This window comes from Bos grunniens, chromosome 23 (genome assembly GCF_055505025.1).
Source record: "Bos grunniens cultivar Pamir isolate PY7600 chromosome 23, Bosgru_T2T1.0, whole genome shotgun sequence".
Lineage (NCBI taxonomy): Eukaryota > Metazoa > Chordata > Mammalia > Artiodactyla > Bovidae > Bos > Bos grunniens.
Window position 1 is genome coordinate 37,610,624 of NC_141187.1, and position 14,062 is coordinate 37,624,685.

The 14,062-nt window shown below is 42.0% G+C and overlaps 1 protein-coding gene across 18 annotated transcripts in view; it reads right to left on the bottom strand.

Annotated features, from left to right (window-relative positions):
• Positions 1–14,062, bottom strand: part of LOC147347652 (uncharacterized) — a 521,220-nt gene that overhangs the window by 68,652 nt on the left and 438,506 nt on the right. For 15 of the 18 annotated variants that reach the window (XR_015152399.1, XR_015152407.1, XR_015152394.1 and 12 more), the window contains one exon: positions 11,491–12,945. The exons of the other annotated variants lie outside the window; for them this stretch is intronic. The gene's annotated coding sequence lies outside the window, so the exon portion shown is untranslated. Of the gene's footprint in view, positions 1–11,490; positions 12,946–14,062 lie in introns of those variants that run through there. 18 annotated transcript variants of the gene reach the window in all.

Genomic DNA, 14,062 nt, shown 5'->3' on the forward strand with positions numbered 1-14,062 from the left:
CCCTTGCAAGGTCCTCCTGAGAGTGTCACCTCAATTACTGACTTGCACAGGACTCAGAAACTAAAGAAAATGACCTCAGAGACCCACCTAAGGAGAGTGTGGTTTGTAGACTGTTTCTCATATACTTTATATATTTCTATTCTCTGCCATAATATCTAACAGTATGAGTCTCACATCACACGTTTAAACAAACGTTTTCTGGTCAATCCATTGAAATAGCTACAAAGAAAATATTTACAGGAGTAAAGACTATCAATTTCAGCTGTAAAGACCTAGAGGCCAAGACCAGGGATGCAAAATACGGGAACCATGCAATGGAAGAACCTGTCCGTGTGTCTTCACAACTGATATAAACCGCAGTTGGCCGAGAGCAGTGATTGGCATTGAATGTGAGCGCTGCCGAAATGAGAGCATCAAGCGTGTCACTTGGTGGCTGCACGTGCACCCAGGGAGAATGTGAGGAATATTGTCACTGAACACTGTCATATGCTGTGTGGACAGGTTGTGTCATCCTGGTGACAGCACATTCTGCAGAAAGGGCCTCTGAGGAAGTCAGAGGACAGGTCTTTATCTTTTCCGTCCTCCTGAGATGACGGGAGCAAGTTTCAATTAAAGGCAATAAAAGAATGAGCGAGTCCTACACTACAGCGAACAACCTGAAGTTTCTACCTTACTACACATTATGTTTTATATCATAAAAGAAGAAAAACTAAATATGATCCAGAGAGAGAGAGCCCCAAGCAACTATAATAGAACCAGCTTGGCCCTTCTTCTCACAGCTTTACTGTTATGATCACATGAAGTAACGTATGAAAGCACTTTTTAAGAAGCAATGTGACATGATTAGGTGATGCAAAAGTATTATTGTTAATAATGTTGATAAAAATACATCCCCCATAGGTATACTTAGGTGTTTCGGGTATAATGGTTGGAATCCATTCAGTGTCAAGTGACAGAATTCTAACTTAAATTGGCCTTTAGCAAAAAAGGACTCAGTCACTGGGCAGACACAGCCCAGACAGCTCTAGGCACATGGTATTAAAAGTCACAGTGAGGACTTCCCTGCTGGTCCAGGGCTTAAGAACACTCCTGTCAAAGCAGGAGTCACAGGTTTGATACCAGGTCCAGGAGGATCCCATGCCACGGGCAACTAAGCCCAGTGCCACAACTACTGAGCCTGTGCTCTGCAACAGGGAAGCCACTGCAGTGGAAAGCATATGCCTTGTAACTAGAGAGGAGCTCCCATCTGACACAACCAGAGAAAGTACACATGCAGCAATGAAGGCCCAGGGCAGCCATAAATAACACCGTAAACTTAAAAAAAATAATAAAAGTTGCAGAAGTGTTGAACAGGAATGGCGTATCTGTAGAAGGGAACATACTAGTTGGTATGATGTATCAGTATTTCAGAGTTGTTAGGACTTTGTAACCAAAGGCACAGTATTCTCCAATGGCTACTGCTAAGTTATACCAACATTCTAAAACCATGATTCTCAAACTACCATGAAGCAAAATAACTTTCTTGGTAATACATAGTTTTCGGAGCTCCAATACAACTTTTCTGATTAAGAAGGTCTTCATGGGCCTAAAGAATTTATACTTTTTTTTTTTTTTAACACATTCCAAGGTTATACTGATGCTGCTGATCCTGCGACTGCCTTTGAAACTCTTCCAGAAGTTGTTAGTAAAGATACAGGTAATTAACAGATGATGAAAACCAAGTGTGAAAGCCAGAGGGCCTCTGAAGTCCCTCACTAAGAGATCATTTCCACCAACAGAAGGAAGAAAAAAAACTGGACTAGATTCTGGCTTAAAGTCAAGACAACAAAACTCTAGAGGAGGATACCCAGCTGATACAGTCCGTATTATAAAAGATCAGGACCTGGTTGAGACAATGGGACCTTGTCACTCGGGATGGGGATCACCTGATAAAAGGTCCACCCCAATTCTTGAACCCCAGAGGCCTCTGCAATTTTGGAGCCTACAAATGTGGCCCACACACCCCTATTAAGAGCTAGCATTCTCCCCTTCATTGAAAACAATGCAAAAACTCCTCTCTCGCAAGGTAACATGATCCCCTCCCCACAAGGTACAATCCACAGCCATTGATTCCTAAAAATAGCCAGTGTGTCAAAACCCACCTCAGCATCTGCTTCTCAAGAACCCCACTCTGATGATGGGGCTCTAGCTGGCCATAACTGGGACCAGAGGCACAACAGTATCAAGAGTCTTCCTTTCCAACACTTCTGTCTTTCTCTGCCAATTGGCTAAATTCTCTCCCCATGAAGATAGTTTTTCAATCCTTTCTTTGGAAAACATAGCCAAGGACACATCAGACTCACATGATAGCAATTCTGTGGCCCGAGAGTCTAAGAGCATCTTTTCAGGTCCAATTTGAAAAAATCCAGAAAAATACCCTCACTGATCTGGTTTTGCTTATGTGTTCACATCTTGGTATCACTGTGCCCAGAGCCATAAAATAACACAACTACGGCATCCTGGGTCAAGTCCTCATTCCTGGGGCCAGGGAGCCAAGGACTATTACCAGCAGAAGGGACAGAAGGCTCAGAGTGAATAAGAATAATAGTAAGCCATTTCTTAAGTGATTGATACTAATTCATACCAGAATCCTTGCATATGCCCTCAATTATTTTGATAGCTTAAAAAGGTGTGTGGGAGAGTAGAGAAAAGAAAGAAGAAAGAAGTGGCTGCTTCTCCAACCACGTATTTTCACATCTGATCGGGTATAAAATTAAAAGTCAGTAATTCATCTTGGTTGCAACAGACAGACACCTAAACTCAAACTAACTTGAGCAAAAACTGGAATTTATTGGAAGGCTCATGTAACTGCAGGAAGCTGGGTGATTCAGCTGGCCACAGCCTCGAAAACCACCAAGGCCATCTCTTTCATCTCTTGCCTTGGCTTCTCATTGTGTCATATCACCCTCTCAGACCAACTTTCTCCACGTAGCAAGACAATAGAATGTGAAGCCACCTGCTTCCTATTTCCCTTCATCACTAGTGAGGAAATGCCTTTTTCCCCCATCTTTAGTTTGAACAATTATAGGAAAAATGTTGATGGCCCAGTTCGGTCACATGCGTGTCTCTGGGACCAATCATGCATAATCAGGAAAAAAGTCTCTTAAGGTTGGAGCAGCTTGATTTCATAATCATTGTGAAAGAGGAGATGGATTATTTAAGCACAAGAAGAACCAAGGGAACTGCAGGACTGGGGAGGGAGGAGAAGAATTTTTCAAAACAACGTTACGTATACCCTAACAAAACTAGAGGGATACTAGACAGAGAAAAAGTGGACTCCCCTGCAGAGAACATAAGAACAGGGTTTGCCTTCTATCGGCCTGGATGGGAGGGGAGTTTGGGGAGAATGGATACATGTATAAGTATGGCTGACTCCCTTCGCTGTTCACCTGAAGTTACCACAACACTGTTAATCAGCTACACCCCAACACCAAATAAAAAAGTTTACATTAAAAAAAAAAAAAGAAGAAGTAGGGGAAGTCACAGGCACAAGCCTGCAAAAAAAGAAGGCGTAAGTTCCCATTCAATCCCATTCATCTATGAAAAGATATAGGGGAAAAAAGACAGTTTGTGAGACATACCTGGGCTTCCCAGGTGGCTCAGTGGTAAAGAATCCACCTACTAATGCAGGAGACTTGGTTCGATCCCTGGGTCGGGAAGATCCCCTGAAGTAAGAAATAGCAACCCACTCCAGTGTTCTTGCCTAGGAAATTCCATGGACAGAGGAGCTTGGCAGGCTACAGTCCATGGAGCTGCAAAGAGTTGAATGTGATTGAGCAACTAAACAACAACAACAAAGATGTAATTACCTGAAAGGACCCTTGCTGCTACTGCTACTGCTGCTAAGTCGCTTCAGTCGTGTCCGACTCTGTGAGACCCCATAGACGGCAGCCCACCAGGCTCCCCCGTCCCTGGGATTCTCCAGGCAAGAACACTGGAGCGGGTTGCCATTTCCTTCTCCAATGCATGAAAGTGAAAAGTGAAAGGGAAGTCGCTCAGTCGTGTCCGACTTTTCACGACCCCATGGGCTGCAGCCTATCAGGCTCCTCTGTCCGTGGGATTCTCCATGCGAGAGTACTGGAGTGGAGTGCCATCTCCTTCTCCGAAAAGGACCCTTACAAACCACTAATTCCACATTATTTTTTGTATGAGGCAGCAGAAGCCCATATAGAAGTGACTCATTCAAAACAACTCCTTGGTGGCAAGTACCAGGATTTCTAGCCAGGGTTCCTCCCACTATGTTGCAAGAGCCCATCTAAATCTGGTCAGTATTAATACCTCCAAGATTCTGGACAATTATTGACTATATTCCTCAATTTTGGGGGCAATTACAATTTTGAATGATTTTCTCTGATCAGACAAGTTTCTCAATGGAAAGTCAATAAATAAAATTTAAATATTGGAGAGTAGGCACCAATATAAATTTCTCAAAATTTATATTGAATGTAGCCTAAGTTTTAAGCCTACTGTACTGTATCCAGCCTTAATAATTGGATTACTTAAATTGTAATCTGTCTCAAAATTACTGACTCATGTATTCTACATTCTTTGTCCACATTCCTCTAGAGCTGTGGGGAAAGTTTGGCAAAAACAGAGAAAGAATTATGAGAACCATATCTATGTGCAGACAGAGAAATGAAAAGGCATTTAGCATATAACTTTAAAAGTTAACTTAATCTTTTAACTTAATCTCTGATGTAAGAAATGAAATGTTTTCACCTAAGCTCAATCTTAACCTTTGTAATTAATTATGGGTATAAATGGGGCTTCCCAGGTGGCTAGTGGTATAGAACCCATCCTGCCAATGCAGGAGATATACAAGACATGGGTTTGATCCTTGGGTTGGAAGATCCCCTCGAGGAGGATGTGGCAATCCACTCCTGGATTCTTGCTTGGAGAATTCCATGGACAGAGGAGCCTGGAAGGCTACAGTCCATAAGGTCTAAAAGAGTCAGACATGACTGAAGTGACTTAGCACACACAAACACGAGTACAATTGATCTCTCTCCATCTCTTAGCATATTCAAATGCCTTAAAAATTCAAATAGAAAAACTGAAATATTTCAGGGACTCACTTTATATCTTGCATGGTAACAGCTGTCTTCCTGAACTTCAATTTAGGGAATGAAAAGCAAAATAGTTTCCAGCAGTACTTGTGCTGTGTGTTCATCGCTCAGTCATGTCCAGCTCTATGTGACCCCACAGACTGTAGTATTTTGTGTTAAGTGAAGTTTGTCAATAGTTGTACATCTACTCTGGAGTTTGAAGGAGGCTTCCCTGGTGGCTTAGATGATAAAGCACCTGCCCACAATGCAGGAGACCCAGATTCAATTCCTGGGTCAGGAAGATCCCCTGGAGAAGGAAATGGCAGTCCACTCCAGTACTCTTGCCTGGAAAATCCCATGGATGAAGGAGTCTGGTAGGCTACAGTCCATGGGATCACAAAGAGTCAAACATGACTGAGCGACTTCACTTTTTTCACTGGAGTATGAATATCAGGTTTGGGATGGAGACAGAATAGTCAGTGTGTAAATTTTATTTGAAGCCCCCATGTCATGACAACATGACACAAGATCTATAAGATAAGAAGGGAATGAAAGTGACACAGAAGGAACGAAGAAAGTGATGCTTGGGAATGCAAGAGAAAGAGCATTTCAATGTGCATGACATGTCTATGTCAAATGATGGAGTAAGATGAAAACGCAAAGTTGGTCTTTGGACTTGGTAATGTGGACGTTGGGAGAGATATTGACAAGAACTAATTTGCTGTTGTTCACTCACTAAGTTGTATCTGACTCTTTGTGACCTCACGGACTGTAGCATCCCAGGCTCCTCTGTCCTCCACTATCTTGCAAAGTTTGCTCAAATTCATGTCCACTGAGTCACTGATGCTATCTAACCATTTCATCTTCTGCCACCCCTTTCTCTTTTCCCTTTCAATCTTTTCCAGCATCATGGTCTTCTCCAATGAGTGGACTGTTCGCATCAGGTGGCCATTGGAGCTTCAGCATCAGTCCTCCCAGTGAATATTCAGGCTTGATTTCCTTTAGGATTGACTAGTTTGATCTCCTTGTGGTCCAAGGGATTCTCGAGAGTCCTCTCCAGCAGCACAATTCAAAAGCATCAGTTCTTTGTTGCTCAGCCTTCTTTATGGGTCAACTTTCACATCCATACATTAACTACTGGAAAAACCATAGCTTTGACTATACACATCTTTGTCAGCAAAGTGATGGCTCTGCTTTTTAATATGCTAAGTTTGTCATGGCGTTCGTTCCTTTCAAGGAGCAAGTGTCTTTTAATTTCATGGCTGTATTCACTGTCTGCAGTGATTTTGGAGTCCAAGAAAACAAAATCTGTTACTGCTCCCACTTTTTCTCCTTCTATTCACCATGAAGTGATGAGATCAGATGCCATGATTAATTTTTTGAATGTTGAGTTTCAAGCCAGCTTTTGACTCTTTTTTACCCTCATCAAGGACCTCTTTGGTTCCTCTTCACGTTCTGCCACTAGAGTGGTTATCATCTACATATCTGAGGTTGTTGATATTTCTCCAGGAAATCTAGATTCCAACCTGTGATTCATCCAGCCCGGCATTTCGCATGATGTGCTCTGCGTATAAGTTAAATAAGCAGGGTGACAATATACAGCCTTGACATACTCCTTTCCCAACTTGAATTCAGTTAGTTGCTTCATGTTTCATTCTGTTGTTTCTTGACCTGCACACACGTTTCTTAGGAAGCAGATAAGGTGGTTTGGTATTCCCATCTCTTTAAGAATTTTTCAGAGTTGGTTGTGATCCACACAGTCAAAGGTTTTAACATTGTCAATGAAGCAGAATTAGATGTCTTTGTGAAACTCACTTGCTTTCTCCATGACCCAATGAATGTTGGCAATTTGGTCTGGTTCCTCTGCCTCTTTGAAACTCACTTGTACATTTGGAAGTTCTAAAACTTTCTCTGGAGCAAGTTCAGGAGGAAGTGGGAGAAGAGGACATGCAGAACACTGCCTGTATAAGTTGAGCACAGAAATGGTTAGATAACTTCAGGAATACTACACGGAGTTCCTTCTTCTGAGATAAGAGATACCAGAGCCTCATGTTGTGTTGATGATTTAGTAAAAAGAGGACATTCACAGTGCAGGGGAAAAGAGAGACAACTACAGAATGAAGAACCTTGAGTAGGAATAGAGAACAGGATCCACTGTGTAATAATGGGATGGTCTTTAGGATCAAGGCTACTTCATCTTAAGTAGCAGTTGGGAAAGCAGAAGAGACGGACAAAGATGCAAATTAGCTGGTAGATTTGGTAGTGAAAGTATGTGGAAGTGCTTTCCAGATTGCTCATTTTAAGCAATAAAATAAGAAGCATTCTCATCCTCTGAGAATGTAAAAGGGGAAGAAGTGATGGGAAATAGAGGAGAGAGAAGATATGACATGTTCATCAAAGATATCATGGGAGTGAAAGGGCGTGGGAAGTAGAATGCAGGCGTGTGAGCTCAGTCCTGTTCGATTCTTTGCAACCCCATGGACTGTACCCTGCTAGGCTCCTCTGTCCATGATATTACCCTGGCTAAGACGCTGGGGTAGACTGCCATTTCCTCCTCCAGAAGATCTTCCTGAACCAGGGATCGAAAGTGCATCTCCTGCATTGGCAGGCAGATTCTTTACCACTGAGCCCCTGGGAAGCCCAGGAAATAGGACAGGAATAAGTAAATAGTAATTAGAATCCAGTGAGAACTATTCATATTTTTCTCTAACTATATCCACTTGTCTGTACACACAAACACGACTGGGTTTCAAGAAAGTCACATTTAACCTGGGTTGAACGCTAAGGGCTAAGAAGGGAGGGAGAAAGGACAAAGTAATGGAGAGCATGTCCACAGGAATCGATACAGTGCTGGACCTATGGAATAAAGGCTAAGGAATGAAGGAAATGAGGATCCACATGGGTTGAGGAATTACAGAAACTAGGGTCTTGAGGCTTTACTGGAGTTGGGATAGCAAAACACATAAGTTGGAAATACACAGGATCATGTTTGGAGACTATGATACTTAAGATTTAGCTTATGTGTGGGTGCAATTATTGGTGGCAACCAGGATATAAGCAAGGGAATAGATGGCTGAGCTAAGATGAGAACCAAGATCAGTGGAGGAAAAGAGGTCAAGGAATTCAGAGTTCAGCGTTCTGAAAGCATCAGCTACATGCAGAGGTGAGGCTACACTGCAGTAACAAGTAATCCCAGTGTTCCAGTGGTAACAAATTTGCACATTACGATTGCATGCAAAACTGTATTTCAAGGACTCTCCAAGGCTGCTCCCTCCACTGAGTGACTTGAGAGAGCCGAACAGCTTTCCCGTTTTGACTCGGCATCTCAATCTGAGACATCTGTCATCACTAAAAGGACTTTTCCCTCTTCTGCCAAAAGAGAAGAGAGGAAAATGGAGATGGCACATTAGCTCTTAAATGCTTCAGCTCAGAGGTGACACTCATATTTCCACTCATCATGTCATCAGATAAAACCAGTCATATGCCCCACTGCCTGTACCAAGTGTAAGGTAACACATGGAATATTTAGTGAGCACTTCTGGCTGCCACAAGGTAAATATTTTATTTCTCATGATTATCAAGGAGACAACACTTGAGAGAGATGATGATGAACCATGTGCTGACCTCGTCAAAAAATGAAGAACTGACTCATAAGGCAGTCAATGACTGAAGGTCATTTAGAGGTCAGTGACTGAAACCAGAGAATGGGCAGTAGAGATGGCTGGCGTGAAAGGCCAAGGATCTGAGGGCTCCTGTGCTAGAAATGACCTTCCCTCTATACTACACTCTGCCTGAAATTTGTGTACATGATGTCAAATACCTGGATAAGGAATTAAATATTCAATCACCTAGATCTTTCCTAAGGTTGTAAATTTCAAGCTATTCAGGAATGGACTGTTGATGGATCTGATTAATACAGAGCTAACCATATTTCCTATGTGAATTCTCAGGTTTTAAAGAATGAAAATGTGGGAACGATAAAATTCTACTGAACATAATTTATCCTTTCCTTGATGATTTAGAAGGCACCTTTAGCTCCTGTAGTAACTTAGGGACATGCCTGTGAACATCAATTATAATTGAACTGCGGATGTGCGAGGCTATAACTCACGTGAGCTCTCTGCATGCTGGGAGCACAAGCAGGGCAGCAGGAAGACTGATGACAGCAGGGGATGGAAGGGCCTAGAGCTGGGGAAACTAACCAGGAGGCATGACTTGCCCCCAGGGGTAAAACCAGCAGTTGAAATAATAAAGTTCAAGGAGATGAAGGACTCTGAGTTTCAATCAAGGCTGATACATACAGGATGTACTGCCCAGATGCTGGGAACATAAGACCACAAGTCTCTGTACGAGCAAAGCAGGCAGATCGTATGTCTCCAATCTAGTAGGTTAATTGGGTAGAAGCAGATGTGGAGTCTCCAACTCTCGGGATTTCCAAGACATGGTCCATCAAGCTGAGGCTTTCAAAGATAAGCCACTAATCACTGTAAGGTCCAGAGCAGAGCTCTGGTTCCAGCAGGAAATTGAAAGGCAAACCAGGAAACCAGAAAGTGAGGCAGAGGCTGAAGAAGTGGGGAGGAGGGCCTCAACTTAGTGAGCATCACAGATATGAGGCTTAAGTGAGCATGTTGATTTTAGAACACAGTCGCCTGGGGATAAGAGGAGGCTCCTATTCGGCTATATTCTTTAAAAGGTCACATGAAGACATAAAGGGAATTTAAATGCATATTACTAAGTGGAAGAAATCAATCTGAAATGGCTAAATACTATACGATTCCAACTCAGTGAGATTCTGGAAAAGGCAGAACTATGGAGACAGTACGAAGATTAGTAATTGCTTGGGTTTGAGAGGGTGGAAAGCGATTTACAGGGCAGTGAAAATACCCTACATGATACCATAATAAGGTATATGTTCCATAATACACTGGTCCAAACCTATAAAATGCACACTATCAAGAGTGAACCCTAATGTAAACTGTGAACTTTGAGTGATAATGATGTACAGGTTCACCAAGTGTGGGGGACGTTAATAACAGAGGAGGCTGGGCATATGTGGGGGCAGGGGGTATATGGAGAATCTCTGTGTCTTCCAAATTTTCTGTGAATCTTAAACTGTTCTAAAAAAAAACACAGTCTCAAAAACAGGCTTAATCAAGAGATCTTCTTGATAGGGAGGGACAGGTCAGAGGACACAGCAACTGACATGTAGAAACAAAATGTAAGGCAGAATCATGACTGATTCTATTCGAATGCAAAATAAGAGTTCTCCACTTAGATGCTGCAAGGTGACATACTCCACCCCATCTATTTCCCAAGGTCTCTACTCAGGCTCCCTGATTTGAAATCAAGGTCAATATCAAGCTTGGAAGGGGATTATTTTTGTGATGCAACTCAATTCACAGAGAAGAGTCAAAGAATATGTTTAGCTTAATAAAAGATCTGCTTAAATTTTTAATGTCTTGTAAATGTCTTTCCTTCCTCAATCCCATTCCTTGTCTTCATGGATCTTAATCCCCTGCTCTCTCCACAATGGAAAACCAGATGGAACTGAACCTGGGCCAAAGGACTGAGGACCAAAGGATGTAGGTCTCTGCCTGCATGGGATGTGGTGGGAGGAAGGCGGAAGGGAAAAGAGTTTAAAAGAGGAGTCTGTGGGGAAACTGTGAGGGGTGAGGGTGAAGACAGGCAGAGAGGGAGAAATCAGGTGGTGGAAGCTTCCAGACAGACCTGAAGGGAGAGCCCCCAGGTATCAATTTCGAAGCCCCACCTACTCAGGAGTGAGCTGGGTGCCCTGAGTAATGGTAGATAATGCTCTCAGATGTCCACCCAAGGTAGGGCAATGATCAAAAAGGCAGCCCTGGCAACACAGAGGAAATTAGGCATTTTCAAAGACAGGTGCTACTGGACAAATTGTCAGTAGCACCGAGGTGAGTTTCATACAAGGGCCAAGCTATTTGGAATTATTTGTCTTTTAGATTTATTTTTGTTAAGTAAAAGAAAAATAAACAACATAATTTGCTTTAAATTCAACCTGCGAATCTTCTCATCCATTCACAAACCTAGTAAATGTGACATAAACTAGGACAAGTGTGGAGGCAACTTTGATTAGTGTTTGATAAACTCGTGTTACATTCTCATTTAAAAACAGATAAACAGTCTCATTGAAAAACTCAGTTCATTAAATTCCCTTCAAATTTTAAAACTCCATTTATAAATTAAAATGCCCTACTTCTTAGGACTGATTGGGTAAATTTACGATCTTAATGAGCAAAATCTTTCCACGTTCTGAACAAATCTTTAAGGTTTAAATAAATTAAACTTACAAATATAGCAAATTTCAAATTCTCCTAAGCATTCCAAAACTGATTGCAAATTTACTGCTGTAATTCCAACAAGAACCAAAAAATTACAAGAATCAATTATTTATTTAAATTTTAAGAATCAAAAGGTTAATCACTCATATCGAATTGAGAGCCATTTCCTTTGAAATGTAGTCAAAGGAACAGCAGCATAGGTGTCACTTGGAGTTCACCAGAAATGCAGAACCTCTGACCTCCACCTAGAACTACTGAATCCAAAGTCTAAGGAAGAGCAGTACAGGAGATTTCCATTATTCTTTGAACTGGTGTAGGTGGCAGGGTCATGTGATCCATCCTTTCTTTTTTCCCTTTCTTCCTTTCTATTTCACATAAAAATCCATAAAACAAATTATATCATCAGTCTCATATTGAAGTTGTGAAGCTCAATGGAGCAGAAATATAAGAGATTCTGGTAAAAGGTGGAATCAGTGCTAAGACTCATACTGGGCATAAAAGGAAGAGACACAGTAAGAAAATGGACCTTTCAGTGGATGGAAGTTACTGCCTGAATCAGCTATGTGTGCTGAGTCACCCAGTCATGACTCACAAAGAGTCACAACTCTTTGTGACCCCATGAACTATAGCCCACCAGGCTCCTCTGTTCCTGGGAGTCTCCAGACAAGAATACTGGAGTGGGTGGTCATGTCCTTCTCCAGGGAATCTTCTTGATCCAGGGATTGAACCCAGGTCTCCTACACTGCAGGCAGAATCTTTACTTTCTGAGCCATCAGAGATGCCCTATACAGAACACAAACTTTTGGCAGGAGTTTTACTCTAAGCCAAATACCAAAATCTAGAAAGTGAGACGGGCACTGTTGTAAGTGGGCATAGCCACATTTCTTGACCTAGAAATGTAGAATGATTAGGATAAAAAGTACTTGTGAACATAAATAAATAGCTGGCCAAAATGAGCAGCTGAGTCAGTGTGTAGTAGTCACCTGGAAAAAGGAAGAAGACTAGGTAGGTGAAACACACTTGCCTAAGGGATCTGATCTTGTCAGGTTCAGAGTCAGTCGGCGGACACAACAGCAGCATCAGACAGCACGGCCCTGTCACTAGGCCCCCATCAATAATGGAAACATGGGAGCAATGTCCTCCAAACTCAGGGCATGATGGAGAGGCAAAGCTTCTGTGACGGCTTGAGAAGAAAGAGGAAGGGGACAGAACAAACGTGGACTATCTTGGACACTTCACAGTATCAAGGGGAAGTAAAGGCTTTGTGGGGTGAAGTCCGAACACACAGAGCGCTATTCCCTGGGTGCATACTAGGCTCCATGCAAAGGGAAGCTCTACAGAAGAGGAAGCTGCTGCAGGGCAACAGGGATGCTACTCCTGGGCGCTGGAAGGTGTGATGGCTTTGCAGTAGAACAGGACTAAGCCAGCAGTCACCGTGAACTGTGTTCTTCCAGAGAGAAGGTGTCCAAGGACATGGATGAGGAAGGTCAAATGCCTGGAAGCGGCAGGTACCAGTCTACTTCTGCAGCTGCTGATGCAGTCCAGGACTAGAGGAACAAACGCAAAACCCCAATTCATATTAGTTATATTAATACTAACATACCAAACTAGAGCGAATCAAAATTCTGCTCCTTTTCTGTTCTCTTCAAATTGTGCTGCTGAAGTCCCTGCCGCACCCAAGTGTGGGCTCAAAGAGAACTCTTTACAAATAAAGCCTTATTTCCCTGGCACTCAACTCCCGGAAGGCAGGATTTCATGTTCATCCTAGCATCATTTAAGCCTCTCTGTTTTTGCAGCAGACTACAATCTCCAGAAGTCTAGTGGCATAAAGTTTCCAGGAAGGTTTTTGTTACTTGATTGTTAAATAAAAATAATTCTGTATAGGAATTAAATCAAAAGGAACATTTTCTCAAAGTTCAGAGGGAAATCCTAGAGTAAAAAGTCTTACAATGTCCCCCAGCCAAGCCGTATTCTTCCTAGTATGTTTTTCCCTCTGTCCTGGTCTGGACAGATTTATCAGAATCTGTTTGAAACCAAGGTTATGTTTATAGTGAACAAATCTGTTTCAATTTCAACAATCAATATGCTTTTGAAAGAGCAAAGACAAAAAAATCTGAGGATATGTGAGTGAATTATTTTTAACGTGACAAAAGTATCTGGAATGGTGAAGCATGCACACGCGCTCAGTAATTCAGTCGTGTACTACTCTTTGCAACTCCAGGGACTGTAGCCCACCAGGCTCCTCTGTCACAGTACCATCAAAAAATGTTTCCTCTATGTATTTGCAGGCTACAAATTTTTTAAAAAAACAAGCAATTTATTATTAGGATTACAGTACAATGGGCTGTGACATGTTTAAAGTCTTTTTCTTTTACTTGAAGGTTTTCAACCAAAGATTGTTTTTTCTAAGGCTATTTGTGTGCTGTACCAATAGACTTCTAACTAAGGCAGTTCCACTCCTCAGAGAAGAATTATTGCTTCCTTTTAATTTATGGTTTAGAGAATGTTGCAGAGATCAAGCTGAAAAATTAATTTCAGATTGGTCCCAGAGGGGCTGCTTTAAATGGTTCTGTTAATTCACTTTGAGAGGAACCCTATTAAAGTTGATGAAAATGGCAAAGACCCACTAGCCCATTTCTAATCCAGATTTTGTTTGAAACAGAC